General features: G+C 38.2%; 1 long non-coding RNA gene across 3 annotated transcripts in view; it reads left to right on the forward strand.

Moving 5' to 3' along the window:
- The first annotated feature begins 1728 nt into the window (after positions 1-1728).
- LOC123649676 overlaps positions 1729-14379 on the forward strand; it is a 167371-nt gene continuing 154720 nt past the window's right edge. For all 3 annotated transcript variants that reach the window (XR_006739103.1, XR_006739102.1, XR_006739101.1), the window contains exon 1: positions 1729-1957. This is a non-coding gene — a long non-coding RNA (uncharacterized LOC123649676). The remainder of the gene's footprint in view (positions 1958-14379) is intronic.

Consider the following 14379-nt stretch of genomic DNA (forward strand, 5'->3'; position numbering starts at 1 on the left):
ACACTTATTTTTTATTAACAGATGTAGCTGACCTAAAATTTTATAGCTTGACCTTTGTCACAGACACCTCCCTTATAAAGAGAAATTAATTTAAATTTTAAGACACACATAAGTTTAGTATAGTTCATATTTGAAACAGTTATAAAATGACTGCATTGTGTGGGTTGCAGGTCCTGTTGTCTGTCTTGCTCTGGGCATCGAGATATAAGTCATTCAAGGCATATCTCTGATCACAAGGGAAGGGAAAGGAAGAAAAGTGAGCAGGAAAATACATCCTCAGCGATTTTAATATAAGAATATGAACACTTCTTGTTCAATACATGCAGAGATTCCTGGGGATTTCCTCACACTACATCAAGGAATTGGATGTCCGGTGATGCTTGGTAATATATCAAGCACAGCTGTCAGGGCTTATGATTTAGAAGAAAGGGAATTTATGTTCTGTTCTGCTCAACTGGTCCCTTTGTCCAGCCTGCAGCTGAGCTGAGTCAGTAGGATGAAGAAAGCACACCTCCCTTGTAAAGTCTGATGCCCACTGCCTTGGTTTATCTCTCAAAGGATAAAGTGGTAGTTGAAATGGTGTTGATTTTCTTGTCTTATGCATGTGCCTGTATAATCAGTGATTTTATATCCTAAGAGAATTGCTGCAGAGTGCAAGCTCTGAAGATCTAAGGTTCATTTTGCCTCATTTTAAGCCTAGGGTCTACTTACTAGATGAAAACCATAAAAAGGGAGATGGTTTCAACTCTTAGGCTTAAGAGACTAGAGTATAAGATTCCCAGTTCTGCTTTCAGGAGGTTTTTCTTCTTATGTATTAATAAATTGAAAACCAGGGCACTTTTGTCTTCTGGCTTCTAGAAATTGGATCCACATTCCCTAGAAAGATGACAAATTGTTTCTTTAGTCTTTTTTTCTGCCTCAATTATCAAGTATAGTTACATGAGCTCAGTCTCCGGATCACCCAATGACTCAAGAGTTGCCATTTGGAATGGGAAGTAGAATTACTAAAGAGTCACTGCACTTGCTTTTAAAAATCTGATCTGCTACATATTTTTAAGTCTTATATAGTATGTTGATAATAACAACAGATTACACTTATGTTGCTTACTAGATGATAGGTAGGTAGAGAGATAGATCGTTAGATGGGCAGATACTCATTTGACGCTCGCAAACATCTATGGGATGTTATTTTGTTCCCAAGTTATCAATGAAAATACTGAGGCATGGAGCAGATAAGCAGTTTGCTTGAGTCACGTGACAAGTAGGTTATACAGCTGGGAGCAGGGAGGGGAACCCAAGTAGTTTGCTGTCAGAGTCTGTGCTCTTAACCACAATACCACATTGTCCTTTCTCTGTTAGAAACTGTAAGGGTTAAAACTGCCCTTTCTCTGTTAGAAAACGCAGCGCTGCATTATATATCCTCAGCATTTGTAATCGACCTATTATCTAGTCAGAGCAGAAGTGATCTACAATTACGAATTAGTAATGTCAGAATCAAAATGGCCAGGAGGTTTCAGTTTGCTTTCCAACTCAGAGGGTCGGTGGAGAGCTGCTTCTGGAGGCAGCAGGAGACAGTGTGTGGCTGGTCCCCTCAGTGCCCCACCCACACCCTCTTAGCACTCAGTGACTAGCACTCATAGACTCCAGGAGTGCCGACTGCAAACGTCTTGCTTAGGGACTTTCTGTGTCGGCTGGAATGTAGTAGTTGGTACACGTAGGGTGGGAAGAATGTGCCTGGCCCCTTACTGCCCCCAGGAAAAGCCAAGGACTGGCTGGAGTGGGTGGAAAAATACCCCAGGTCTCATGCCCTTGTGAAGGATTTCTCTGAGGGATACTCTGTGTGCTCTCCACAGGTCACGAGCAGGCCTGAGACCCCCTGCTCACGGAGCTAACCTGCTTACGACTGTGCCACGCCCTGGCTGCCTTCAGCTTCTTGTCCTGCTTCCATGGCTTCCAGGTAAGCCAGATCAATTGCTTATGCTCATATCTTTATCTCAGGGTCTGTTTCTGGGGGCACCTGCCCTAAGACAAATACCATGAGTGATTAGCAATGCCTAACAGGGGCACAAAGCAGGGAGTGGCTATTTGCCTAGCAGGTGTTTAGCAGCCCTGAATTCAGTGGCGAGACTATAAGGCGTAGGAGCATGGCTGTAGAACATCATATTATGAAATAAGGTACCGATAGATACCTCGAGGTTTTAGGAAAGATTGATATGATTCTATTGCATGTGCTTTTCCTTCAATAACATCAGATTGTGTTAATAAATAAAGTTTCTGAAAAATTAGGTGGATGCATCTATCCAAGGATTGGCCTGCAGGAAGTCATTTCCCTAATTCATCAATGATTCCAGAAAAGCTGGGCAAATTCTGGCAGATCCGATTTCTCCAGCCTCCAGGGATGGTTATTACCATCATGAGATGGTTAGAACAAATGAGGGTGGATTAAATTATAACATGTGTCCTGAGTCATTCTAAATGTAAAAGTGCTTTTTCGAACTTGAAGGATGTAGGGAGCATATTATTGGCAAAGTACCTAAGGCTCCTGATTCAGTCCAGGAGCAGGTGAAGAAGTCACACAGAAAAGGTGTTGGGGATCAAGAGGGCTCTGGAAACAAAAATAAGAGAGAGAAAGACTTGATTATTTAGCCTCGCTAAGCCTCAGTTTGTCTATTTGTAAAACACAGATAATAATGGGACTCCCAAGATTGTGGCAAAGAATAAATGTCAACGCAGTTCCAGACACATGGTGTTCATTCAGTGCATACCAGCTGTATTGTTCATTGTTATTACTTTTTGGCTTAAGCTACCTAATTGTCCTTATATCATCCATAAGATTACCCTGTCATTTACATAATGACATCAGTTTGTTGACATGGATTGCTATCATCTTTTATAATAATTATGCTCAGGATGCTAGAGTTTAATACTTGGGGCTTGCTGTTCTGAAATTCTATTAGTTGTGGCTTCAGGATTCACTGTGGAGTAATAATCCAGTTGCATTTTTTTCCTGGTAAAGGACTGTTGGTAAATGTGTATTCGCTTCTTGCTGCTGCTGCAAGACAACAGCTTTTGGTGAGGGACACATGGGGTTCTGTTTTAAAGGAAGTTGGCAATACACACTCAACCTCAAGAGCTACTGGAAATCAATTAAATTTGGTCTTCACTATGGAATTCCAGTAGTGCCTGTGGTTCAAATGGCTGCTTTGGGTAAAGAGGTTAATGTTTGTCCTACTGTTTCCTGGAACTTACTGGCTTCAAGTAGTTTTCTTTTAGCAGATAAGTTGAAAGGATCCGCAGAGGAGGCTGGAGTTTTCGATAGTCTGTGAAGGCCAACATGGCCCCCTGTTTTCTAGGATTAGGACAGCACAACTCATGATGTTAGGAAGGGAAAGCTGTGTAGCAAAACCACCTGTCACCATGCAAAATCAACTGCCCCTTGAGAGCCTGCTGCTCATATCACAGAGCTGTGGTTTCTCTCACAGGATTGCAATTTAGGGGAACTTCTTGCACGACATATTGTAGGATGGCTTTCAATGCTTTAGTTTTTTTATTATATTTCTACAAATATATTCATTTTTGTTGTGTTCTTTAAATTATAGTATAATTTTCTCTACGCACACACATAATCTTTTTATAAAATATAAATGTTTGGAAAATAAAAGGAAAACATGCTCATAATCCCACTAACACCACATTTATTTTTCCATGTTCACTAGATAGATTTCCATAAATTTTATAAGTTGTAATCATAATTTAAGCATCCTTTTTGTACCATACTTTTCATAAAACATTTTGTCATAAGAATTTTTTATAAAAATGTTTCATGCTCCCAAACAGATTGTATAGCTCTTGCTTTCATTAGCTACATAGTATTCTATGAAGTGAATGTCACAACTTTCTGCTGTGTTTCACTAGTGTTGGACACTCAAGTTGCCTCCAAATTGCTTGTTATTGTGACAATTATGGCAATGGGTTGCTTTTGCTATGTGGCTTTTTCCACCCTTTGGGCTCTTGCGTCAGGAGAGTCCCCATCAGTTAGTTGGATTATAGGGCAAAATGTGTGACTATTTAGAGGATGCAAGAGGTGCGTAAGTGAAGGACACTGGGAAGCTGCAGCCACAGGAAGGAGACAGCCTGAGAGTGTGGAGCCTCAGAAGTTGGGTCATTTATGTTTCAAGGAAGGAGGGCCCATTGTGTCAAATTCTGCAGAAATGTGAATATAATAAAGGCAGGGAATTGACCATTGGAATTCCAGGCCCTGTGGGAGGCACCTGGGTGAGCATAGACAGCCACAATCCCTGTTCTCCTGGAGGAACTGACTGCTGTTCTCATGTGGAACAGGATCTTGTCACCCTGCAGCGAGTGTTCGATTGCAATGGGAGACAATCGCTCTGATGGAAAGGAATAAGTTCTATGAGAATGCAGGCAGTTTCCAACTTGCAATGGTTCAACTTACAATTTTTTGACTTCACGATGGTGTGAAAGTGATACGCATTCACTAGAAAGTATACTTCAAATTTTGAATTTTGATCTTTTTCCAGGCTAGCAATATGTGGTATGATAATCTCTCTTGATGCTGGGAAGTGGCAGTGAGCCATTCTGTTTTTCATTTCCAATATAGGATTCAATAAGTTACAAGAGATATTCCACACTTTGTTATAAAACAGACTGTGTGAGAGATGATGCTGCCCAATTGCAGGCTAATGTAAGTGTCCTGAGCATGTGTCAGGTAGGCTTGCCTAAGCTATGATGTCTGATGGGTTAGGTGTATTAAGTGCATTTTGAACTTAAGATGCATTTAATCCCCTCATAAGCTGAGGAGCATCTGTATATATTAATATAAAGAAGAATCTGAACTAGAATTGGAAAGCAAAGAACATGGTAGACAAATGAGTCAGCACATAGATCCTGGGGGCAGAAAGTGTGTGACATATTGGAGACCTGAAGATTAGCGAGCCAGGAGCCCAGGCTGGGACAAAGAACCATGCAAGGTGAAACCGGAGAGGTAGAATGAGGGTCAGATCACACTTGTCCCTCAATCATATTAAAGAGGTCAACTTTCACTGTAGGAAGATACATGATCAGGTGGCTGTTTCAAAAAGCTCACTCTGGCCAACGATGGAAAGTGATTAAATTGTACTTGAGACACTGTGGTATTTCAGTAGCAATCACAGAAGACCAGACGCAAAATCGGTGATCACAGAAATTGCTGTAATGTCTTCCAGAATATTTTCTCACAAAGACAAAAATCAAAGTTGCTGAAGCCAGTGGTCTTTTAACAATACTGTCACGATCAATACCATTAATGCCGTTGGAAAACATGTGAGAACTGTGTATAGAGTGGTTTCTTCATGGACAAAGTGTCACATGTACTCAAAATATCCTTAGTTTCATCTCAAACTCTGCAGCAATGATCTTTACATTTGCAGCATGTGGATTTGAAGATAGAATTTTTTCTGTCTTTGAATTTCTGTTTAAGTTTCAGAAATATGAGAATGGAAAGCTTATCTAATTGAGAAATAGTATGGTCACAAGGAAATGATGTTTGGTATGTTAGGTGTATTAAATGCATTTTCGATTTGTGATATTTTCAACTTATGATGTGTTTAATCCCCTTGTAAACCAAGGAGCATCTATACACGTAAAGAAGACTGTGACCTGGGCTTGGGATGCAAAGAACGTGGTAGACAGACTGGAATGATGAGGCATGTGAAGGATGTTCTGAAAAGGATTGATAGAGACAGTTGAAAACCTTGACTTCCAGATTTTCTTATCATTTAATATTTCACTTGATGTTCAGCAGAGAAAAGCCAGCTGAAATATTAGTACATGAGATGGAATAATAGACTCCATCTGTTGCAAATAACTCAGATTGACTTGGAAAATGAAAATGAAAATGAAATTTGTTGTTACATAACAGGAAGATCCATGAGCAGGCAGACTTTACTTTCAGGTGAATTCAGGAGCACAAATCACTTCATTCAAATGCTGTTATTTTCACTCCTTCTCTCAACTCTATTCTCAGGTGCTATTGCCATTTGGTGTCCCCTAGAGTGTCAAGCTTGGGTCATACCAGTGTAGCAACCCTACCAGAAAGGGCACCTCTTCTCGTTAATTATAGCTGAAGTCTGGAGTGACCCACTTGAGGTTACAAACCCATTCAGGAAGCAATCACAGGGGATACAGAGTAGTGATGTGCCTGACAGCAAGGGGTGGTGCCAATTTCTCCAAAACCACAAGGTCTGTGATTGCGAGGGGGTGTTCTCCAAAGAAGAAAGGATGGATTGATGTCCAGCCTGATGTCCACCGTAGGAGATGAAAAACATCCTCTTCAGTGATTCCCACAGGCTTAAGATACATAATCAGCAAGTGTGTGCTTGAAAGCTCTTTCGCGCTCACTTCTTCTTCTTCATTCATTCATTCATACGCTATATTTATCTCCAGAAAAGACTATAGATAGCTAATAAGCGTATGTACCCCATGCGAAATAGCATAAATTAAAGACAGGGCAAAAGAAGAAAGAGTGAAAAAGGAAGTCTAGTGATACATAAATGTTTTAGACAGGCTGCAAGTGTAGCTGTGGCTCTTTGGAGGACTAAGAGGTAAGATTTGCCAATTTCCCTATTCACAGGTATCATAATTTTACAATGCTTCCCTTGCTCTAAACCATTTCTGAAAATCAGATCATCCAGGAATTTCTCTTGTGGGATGGGGTGACCGGCCTCCTCAAGAGCAAATGGCAAAGAGAACAGTGACATGTTTCACAGGACTCCTTTACATAATGACCTTTGCTGTGATTATGCTCATGCTCACGCGTAATTCAGTCAAAGCAATTCTGAGGGGACCAATTTTTCAAAGAATTAGAATTTGTGTAAAATGCTCATGCTGGAGTAAAGTACAATTCTCCCATTGTTCTTGAGATGACAAGGCTGGGCTGTACAAGGTTCAGGGTGCTGGTAATAATTATAATAATAATCGCTGTAGTGCTGGTAATAGTAACAGCATATTTATACCCACACTGAACATTTATTGAGCATTGCACCAGGTGCTAAGTGTTTATATGTATGGATTATCTCACTGATTGCTCAGAAAAGTGCCATAAGGTCATAGTACTATTATCATTACCATGAGATTTTACTTTATGCAAATTTGAAATAGAACACTATAAAGACTAACTCTATGCATAACATTTGAAATAATGTGAATCCCACTTTACATGCACCCCCGTGGGAAAATTAGTCCTGAATTATGCAAATGTTGAGTTGTAAGAAATATTCAGGAACTCATCTTGAGCAGAAAATGCTACACTCTGATATTCTCATATCACAGCTGCGGACACTTAGGTTTAATAAGGTCTAAGACCTGTCACATTCATGAAAAGCTGAGCTGAGATTTGAACCCATTTCCAGCATTTCCAGAGCTGCATTGTTTAGAGTTGATTTGTGTTTGGAGAGACCATTGGCAAAATTCCTTTTTATAAACCTGGAGCATCCTAACATTCACTATGCAATGAATGATTTTTTTAAAAAACTGGACTATTAATCAATTTGCATTGAGACATATATGTTGCTTTCTTAGAAATGTACGTTTCCCACATGGCTACAAATAGAATATGTAACAGCTACTGCAATTTCATAAAAACCCCTGTGCAAAATTGTACCCCCTTGCTTTTGAAAATTGCTTCCAAAGAGCAATTTTTTTCCACCCACTCAGATGACATAAGAAACTTCGGATTGGATTTCAGCACTGCCAACCGTCTCTTCCCAATAGGTGATGATGAACAGGAGTGAGCACACCTTCCCCCATGGAGTGGTCACTGAAGAGAAAGCAAAGCTCTTCCCATTCACTCCAGAAAAGGTGGCAAGTCTCTGTATCTGCTGAGGCTTTGAATAAAAGAAAAAAATTAATCCTACAAAAAGAAAGCCAAAACCCGTGAGTGCTATTTTAGATTCCAAGATGAGATAGTAGAGTGATTCATTGACCATTCTTGGTTTCTTAGACAAATATTTCTGCTTCGTTGCTCATCTTAAAGAACCAAAATTAGGCCCAAGCCAGAAAAGTGCCTAAAGCAGTGTGGTTTCACACTGCTAATCATGAGTGGAATGTTTGTTTAGAGACCCCAGCCCTGGCTGGGGTATTTATTCTTTTACTTCTTTGGCTATTTTTCCAGAAAAAATTACCAAAGTCACACAAAGGAAGTTCACCCCCTCACCAGTCACCACATTAGTTGAAACATTTCTCTATTCACACTCACAGAGAGAGCCTCGCAGAAGGGCATAGAAAATGTCAGCTAAGTGGGAAGGCCATTACACTGTGGTTCGATGTTGCTTTTTTGTTCTTTTTTCATGCCTGTATAACCAGCTCAGTCATTTTGACCCAATATAATTCTGCTAGTAAAACCATTCTTGTTCCAGCAAGTTTGCTGCTATCCAACAAGAGAACAAATTAAAGGTAATGGGAGAGATGGGAAATAATCGTGCCCTTGACATTCCAGCTTTTGTCTGACTTTTCTTGGTAATTTATATGGCTAAGCATTTCTTGGCCAGTCAAGAATAAAATTATGTCCCAGCTACTTCTCATCCTTCTTCAGGAACATCTAAAAGAAAGCCTTAGTCTTTGCTCTGGTCAAGATGTGATTTTGCCATCCTGATGTTTTGCAGCCTTGCAAGACTTTAGATGAAGTAAGTATTGCTCAAAGTTTGAACAGGAAAGAATAAAATAATTGATTAATTGATCTGGCCAGGCGTATCCTTGCAGCCAAATCAATGTTACGGTCATTTAAAAGCCCCAGGCTTATACTCAGCTTCTCTTTCCTTTTGGGTCCTCACTTAGTAAACTGCTTTTAACGAATGACTGATCTCCACTTTCCACTTTATTTTATGTCTTTGACATATGCTATGTGTCAAACAGCTGAATTTTATGGTTCAAGGTACAGAAGGGAAACAATCTCACTCTTTAAAACCAGTCTTTACCCACAGTCACAGGTGAGCATGTATACAGCATCAAAAATTTCTTCTTGCAAACACATGTCAGAGAAGAATGACAGACTATGTTTTCTGGAAGGTAGGGTGGTATAATTCTAAGTCCATAAGAGTTTTGGCCAGATGGATCTGGTTTCAAATCCGTGTTCTATAGTTAATGTTGACATTGAACAAGTTATTTTCACAGCCATCTGCAAAATGCTTCTCACTATTGTCATTGTTTTTGTTATAGCACCTGGCACATAATACCTGCTTAAAAAATGGTAGTTGTTATAACTGCTGTCATTTTATTTATAAGATGTGATAGACTGAAGATACAGTTGAAAAATTCCCAAGTGGCCTTAGGTTACACTTATTCTTTTAATGGGGAGGGCTTTCTCTGGTTATCTCATAGACCTCTCACGACTGGAATTTTGAATCCCTGGAATTGCCTGCTTGTTTTCCAATGCCTCCAAAGAACAGGCATGGAATGGTAATCTGTTCTGCTGGTTTGCCTAGAGCTGCATTTGCTTTCTTGCTCGCTGGAGTTTTTTTTTTAGCCTATTAAAGAACTTGCCATCTAATCATGCAGGTAGGAGAACCCTGAGTAGTCATTAGATTTCTCTGGAATTCCTTGATCCTTAGACTCAACCCTTCTCAGAATTGCAGCATCTTCTTTCCCTATGGTGTCTCCCCTGGGAGAAAATACTGGTTGTGATGCTGCCATCTATTGGTTTTGTTTACACTGGGAGACAGTGGGTTGCCTCCTCAGCCCCACAACACTCAGGAGTATCCGTGTTGCCAAAATCGAATGATGAATATTGGCTAGCACAATAGATCATCTATTATATCACCATGTCTGTCTGCATTTGTGTCATTTGTATGACCTGCCCAACTAAGAAGCAGTTTTGGAATACAGGGGAAGAGACTCGTGGGCAAGGCCATTTTCTGGTGGGTCATGTGACCTTGGGTAGACATTTGCTCTCATGGAGACTTGGTTTTTGTATCTCAAAAGTGGAGATGATGATGCTAATTTCTGGTTCTGTCCTATTGGATGACACTTGAAACAGTCATAAATGCTTTAATCACCTTGTAAACAGTTGGTATGATTTTAGCCCTTGGTGTTTTTCTTGGTAGTTTTTCAAATTCCAAATGGACCGACCATGACATTTTTTGCATGGGTTTCAAATGTCTCTATGATTGTCAATAAATGATTGTCATAAATGAGTTGAAATGAAATTATCTGACTTATCAGGACTCAGCTTTCCCTAACGCATGGTCTTTGATCTACTTCAATCATGTCTTGAAAGTCATTTTTAACCCATGACCATTCTTTTCTCCTTCTCCTTCTGGGATCCTTTCTCCATTAAGTGCTGGAAAAAATGCTTTTGTGCCACAATAAGAGATTGTGCTCATTGTGGTGGTAATTTATGTTCTTTTATTTAACTTTGCTGATTAATTGTTAGCTCCCAGAGAGTATTTTATAGATACCATTAGGTGGTCCCAGCTAGGTTTATAGAAGGCTAAGACCTTTCATGACATAAAAATGTCTTTGGAGGCTCTATTTAATGGTGCTGCATTTCTTTTTCTTTTTTACTGTCTTTTACTTTTTTCTTCTTCAGCCTAAGATAAAATAATGAAAGTTTATATTTTCATGCTATTTGTTTTGTATCTCTTACCTTAAGCCAGCTCAAAGACACTCAATGACAATTCTTTTGAAAGCTCACAGTCTTAAGAATCAAGCAGACTTCGTGTGAAATCCTAGCTCTGCCATTTTCTTCTTTTGAAATATTGAGCAAGTGATTCAACCTCTCAGGAACTAATATCTCCTTCATCTAAGAGCTGTTCTCAAAAGTAAATAAATCATCTGACTTAAAACATCTTGTAAGTGATGTTAGTTTCTTGAGAAACTTTTCTTGGGAAAAGTTGACGGTATTTGACTAAATTAATACTTGAAGCTTTTGAAGGGTTGGTCAGAACATGAAGATTAAATGATTACACTTTTTAGGATAAAAATTACTTCACCATCTAATTTTAGAAAGAATTTGTTTTACTTTTTAAAGAAAAGCTCTTTAGAAATCTCACGTATCTTTAGCAGCTACTACGAAAACTTTGTATTAAATTTCCCCTAAAATATACATGTGTTTAAAATTTGAAAAGAAGGAAACAGTATTTGGCAATAATGTATTTAGAGATTAGATCAAAACCCCAAATATTTTGAAACCTAATGCAACACATACCTAGATTTGCTGATTTATTTTTAGCTCTGGAAAGTCCAGTTATTTAATCTCTTAATCAAACTGTTTGAAATTTCCACTTCTGAATAAATGAAATGATAATAAATAATGAGCCAAAAAAATAAAATGTACCCATTTAAGGGGAAAAATGGAAATTTGATGGAAAACGAACATGAGTTTGAATAAACAGAAATACCATTTGTCTCCTTTGATTTTCAGCTCCAAGTAAATGGAGCACTGAAATAGGAGCCAGCAAAAGCGCCTTTGGTCAAGTTCTTTGGCTTTGAGTTTTTCAACCATAGCAAGCAGACGACATCTGTTCAGGCATTGAGGTAGACCTGGGGAATTTCAGGTCTGGTAACCTGACCATGACTGCCTACACTGGCATAGACTCTCCTCCCAGTGACCATCCTATTTTATTTGATGCTGCTGTTATTTCTTCCTTACATGGTCTGAGAATATGTAATTCTGGATAATGTGTGGAGTAATTGATTGAGGCTGACGGAATTAGCTAGCAGGGGACAATGGGAAAGGGCCCGTTTGCATCAGGCCCTGGGCCAGGTCAGGCATGGTCTCCACCCTGAAGATAATTACAGTGTTGCAGGGAAAAGAGTAGCATTTTAATAAGGAGTGCACAGAAAATCACAGAATTTAAATAATGACGATTACGAGATCATGAGAAAGCTCAGTACAGTGGGGAGAGCATAGACTAGTCATCACAAGAATCAGGTTTTCATCTGAGTTCTACGCCTAATTAGCTCCATGGCTTTGGATGATTCATCTTCCTTTTTCCTCCTCAGTCACCCATCTTGAAGATGGGTGGCCAGGGGAGAGAAAGGCCAGAAAATCTCTAGGATCTTTCTAAGTGCTTTCTATCTATTTCACTATCTACCATCTATATATATTTTTCTTGATGGAAAGAATTCTGTAGTAGTCTGGGAGAATCAGTGAAAGTGGGATTAGGGCTCTTCAAAGGAGGGGCTGTGAAGAAGGGAAAATGGTGCAGTTATATCTTACTAAGGTAGAGACCAAGTCTTCTTAACTTGTCAATTTTGATCCTAGCCATGGCAAACAATCATTGCCCTCAAAGGCATGGTACAAAGTTATGAAATTAACAAAGTTATGTTCCACTAAAAGGAATACAGCACACTACATTCCATTTCATTCCAAGTAACTAATGAATTCACTTACTCGTCTATGTTCTTAGCAGGATGCAAGACCCTACATGGTGATGCAATGTTGTCTGAAGTATCTGTCCCTCAAGAGTCTTAATCTTTCTGAGGCAAATAGGAATTTATTCATAAGGGTCATATATTAGTTTTTTATTCCCTTTTTGTTGAAGTATATCGAAGTATAACAAAAATATATTTAAAAGGACACAGTCATAACTGTATATACTTTAATGAACTTTCATAAAGTGGGCAAATCCATGCCAACTACCAACTAGATAAAAAATAGAACATTACTGGCACTCAAAAATTCCATCCACTATCTTGACTTTTAACATCAGAGATCAGTTTTGTGTGTCTGGGAAATCTATATAAACAGAATCATATAATATTATGGTATCTGCCATCTGTCTCTTATCATTCTGTTTGGAAAATTCATTTATGTTGTTGCATGTAGCAATAGTTTGCTGTGGACGTGTGTACACGTTTCTGTTAAGTGTATATTTTGAAGTGGAATTGATGGGTCTTAGGGTTCAGCTTTAGTAGCTATTGACTGTCAATTAGTTTTCCAAAGACAAGTATTAGCATGTATATGGAGCAACTAGAAATTTCATATACTGTTGATTGGAAGTAAACCAGTTGCTTCATATGTGCACCAAAGCTTCCTTTTGCATTTTATCCATTTAAATGGGCATGTAGTAATATTGCATTGTGATGTTAATTTTCATTTCTCTGACCATGAGAAAAATTGAGCACTTTTTCATATTTTTACTGGTCTTTTGAAATCCTTGTTTCTCACTTGTCTATTTGTATCTTTTGTCCATGTCCACCCCCATTGGGATAGTTATATTTTATTTATTGATTTGTGGGAATTCTTGATGTACCCTATTATGTTAGAAAAATGCATTGCAAATATCTTACCTAACTCTGTCACTTGCCTTTTTAACACTTATAATGGTGTCTTTTAATGAATAGAAGTTATCAAATTTCATGTAATCTAATTAATTTTTTTCTCTATGGTTTGTGCTATTTATATCCAGTTTAAAAATTCTTTCTTTGCCTAGACCAAGATTATGATGATATTTTTATGGTATTTTAAACGTTTTTGTTTAGATTTTCAATCTATCTGGGATTAGTTTTTGTATATAATGTATGATAAGGGTCAGATTTATTCTTTCCTCATGTAGATCCAATTGACATATTAGTTGAAAAGATCATTCTTATCCCCACTGCACTGAAGTTTCACCTCTGTCACAAATCAAGTTATCATATGTGCGTGGGGCTCTTTCCAGATCCTTATTCTGGTCTACTGGTCTATTTGTCTCTCTGTGCCAACACTACATGGCATTAATTACTGTAGCTTTATAGTAAACTTGATTTCTGATAACATAAGTCTTATGGCTTTGTTGTTCTTATGATTTTCTTGATCCTTTCATCTCCCCATAAATTCTAGAATCAGCTTGTCTATTTCCATTAAGAAAACACCAACAACCTGGTATTTGGTTGGGATTGAATGAATATATAGATATGTTTGAGGGAAACTGATATTTAAATAGTAAATCTTCTAACCCATGAACATGGTGTATCTCTCCATATTAGGTAGTCTTTAACTCTCTCAATATTTTAAGAAAATGTTTAATCTAGAAACCTTTCACATTTTTCTTCAATTTATTACTACTTATTTTTGAATATGTTTATATTATAAATAATATCTAATTTTATTTTTTGTTTAGTACTAGTATTTAGAAATTAAAATATTATTATATACAAGATCTTGCTAAATTTACTTATTAATTCTAACATTTAATATATATTAAACTGACAGTTAAAGGGTAATTCATGTTACTCTGGATTTTAAAAAAGCAGACTAAAGTGGTGATCTTTCAAGAGCATGTGCTTTATTTTTTTTTTTTTATAATATATATTTTTTTATTTCAGCTCATCATGGGGGTACATAAGTTCAGATCATATACATTGTCCCTGTCCCGCCCATCCCCCCGAGTCAGAGTCCCA

The sequence above is a fragment of the Lemur catta genome, chromosome 14, assembly GCF_020740605.2.
Source record: "Lemur catta isolate mLemCat1 chromosome 14, mLemCat1.pri, whole genome shotgun sequence".
NCBI classification, from domain to species: Eukaryota; Metazoa; Chordata; class Mammalia; order Primates; family Lemuridae; genus Lemur; species Lemur catta.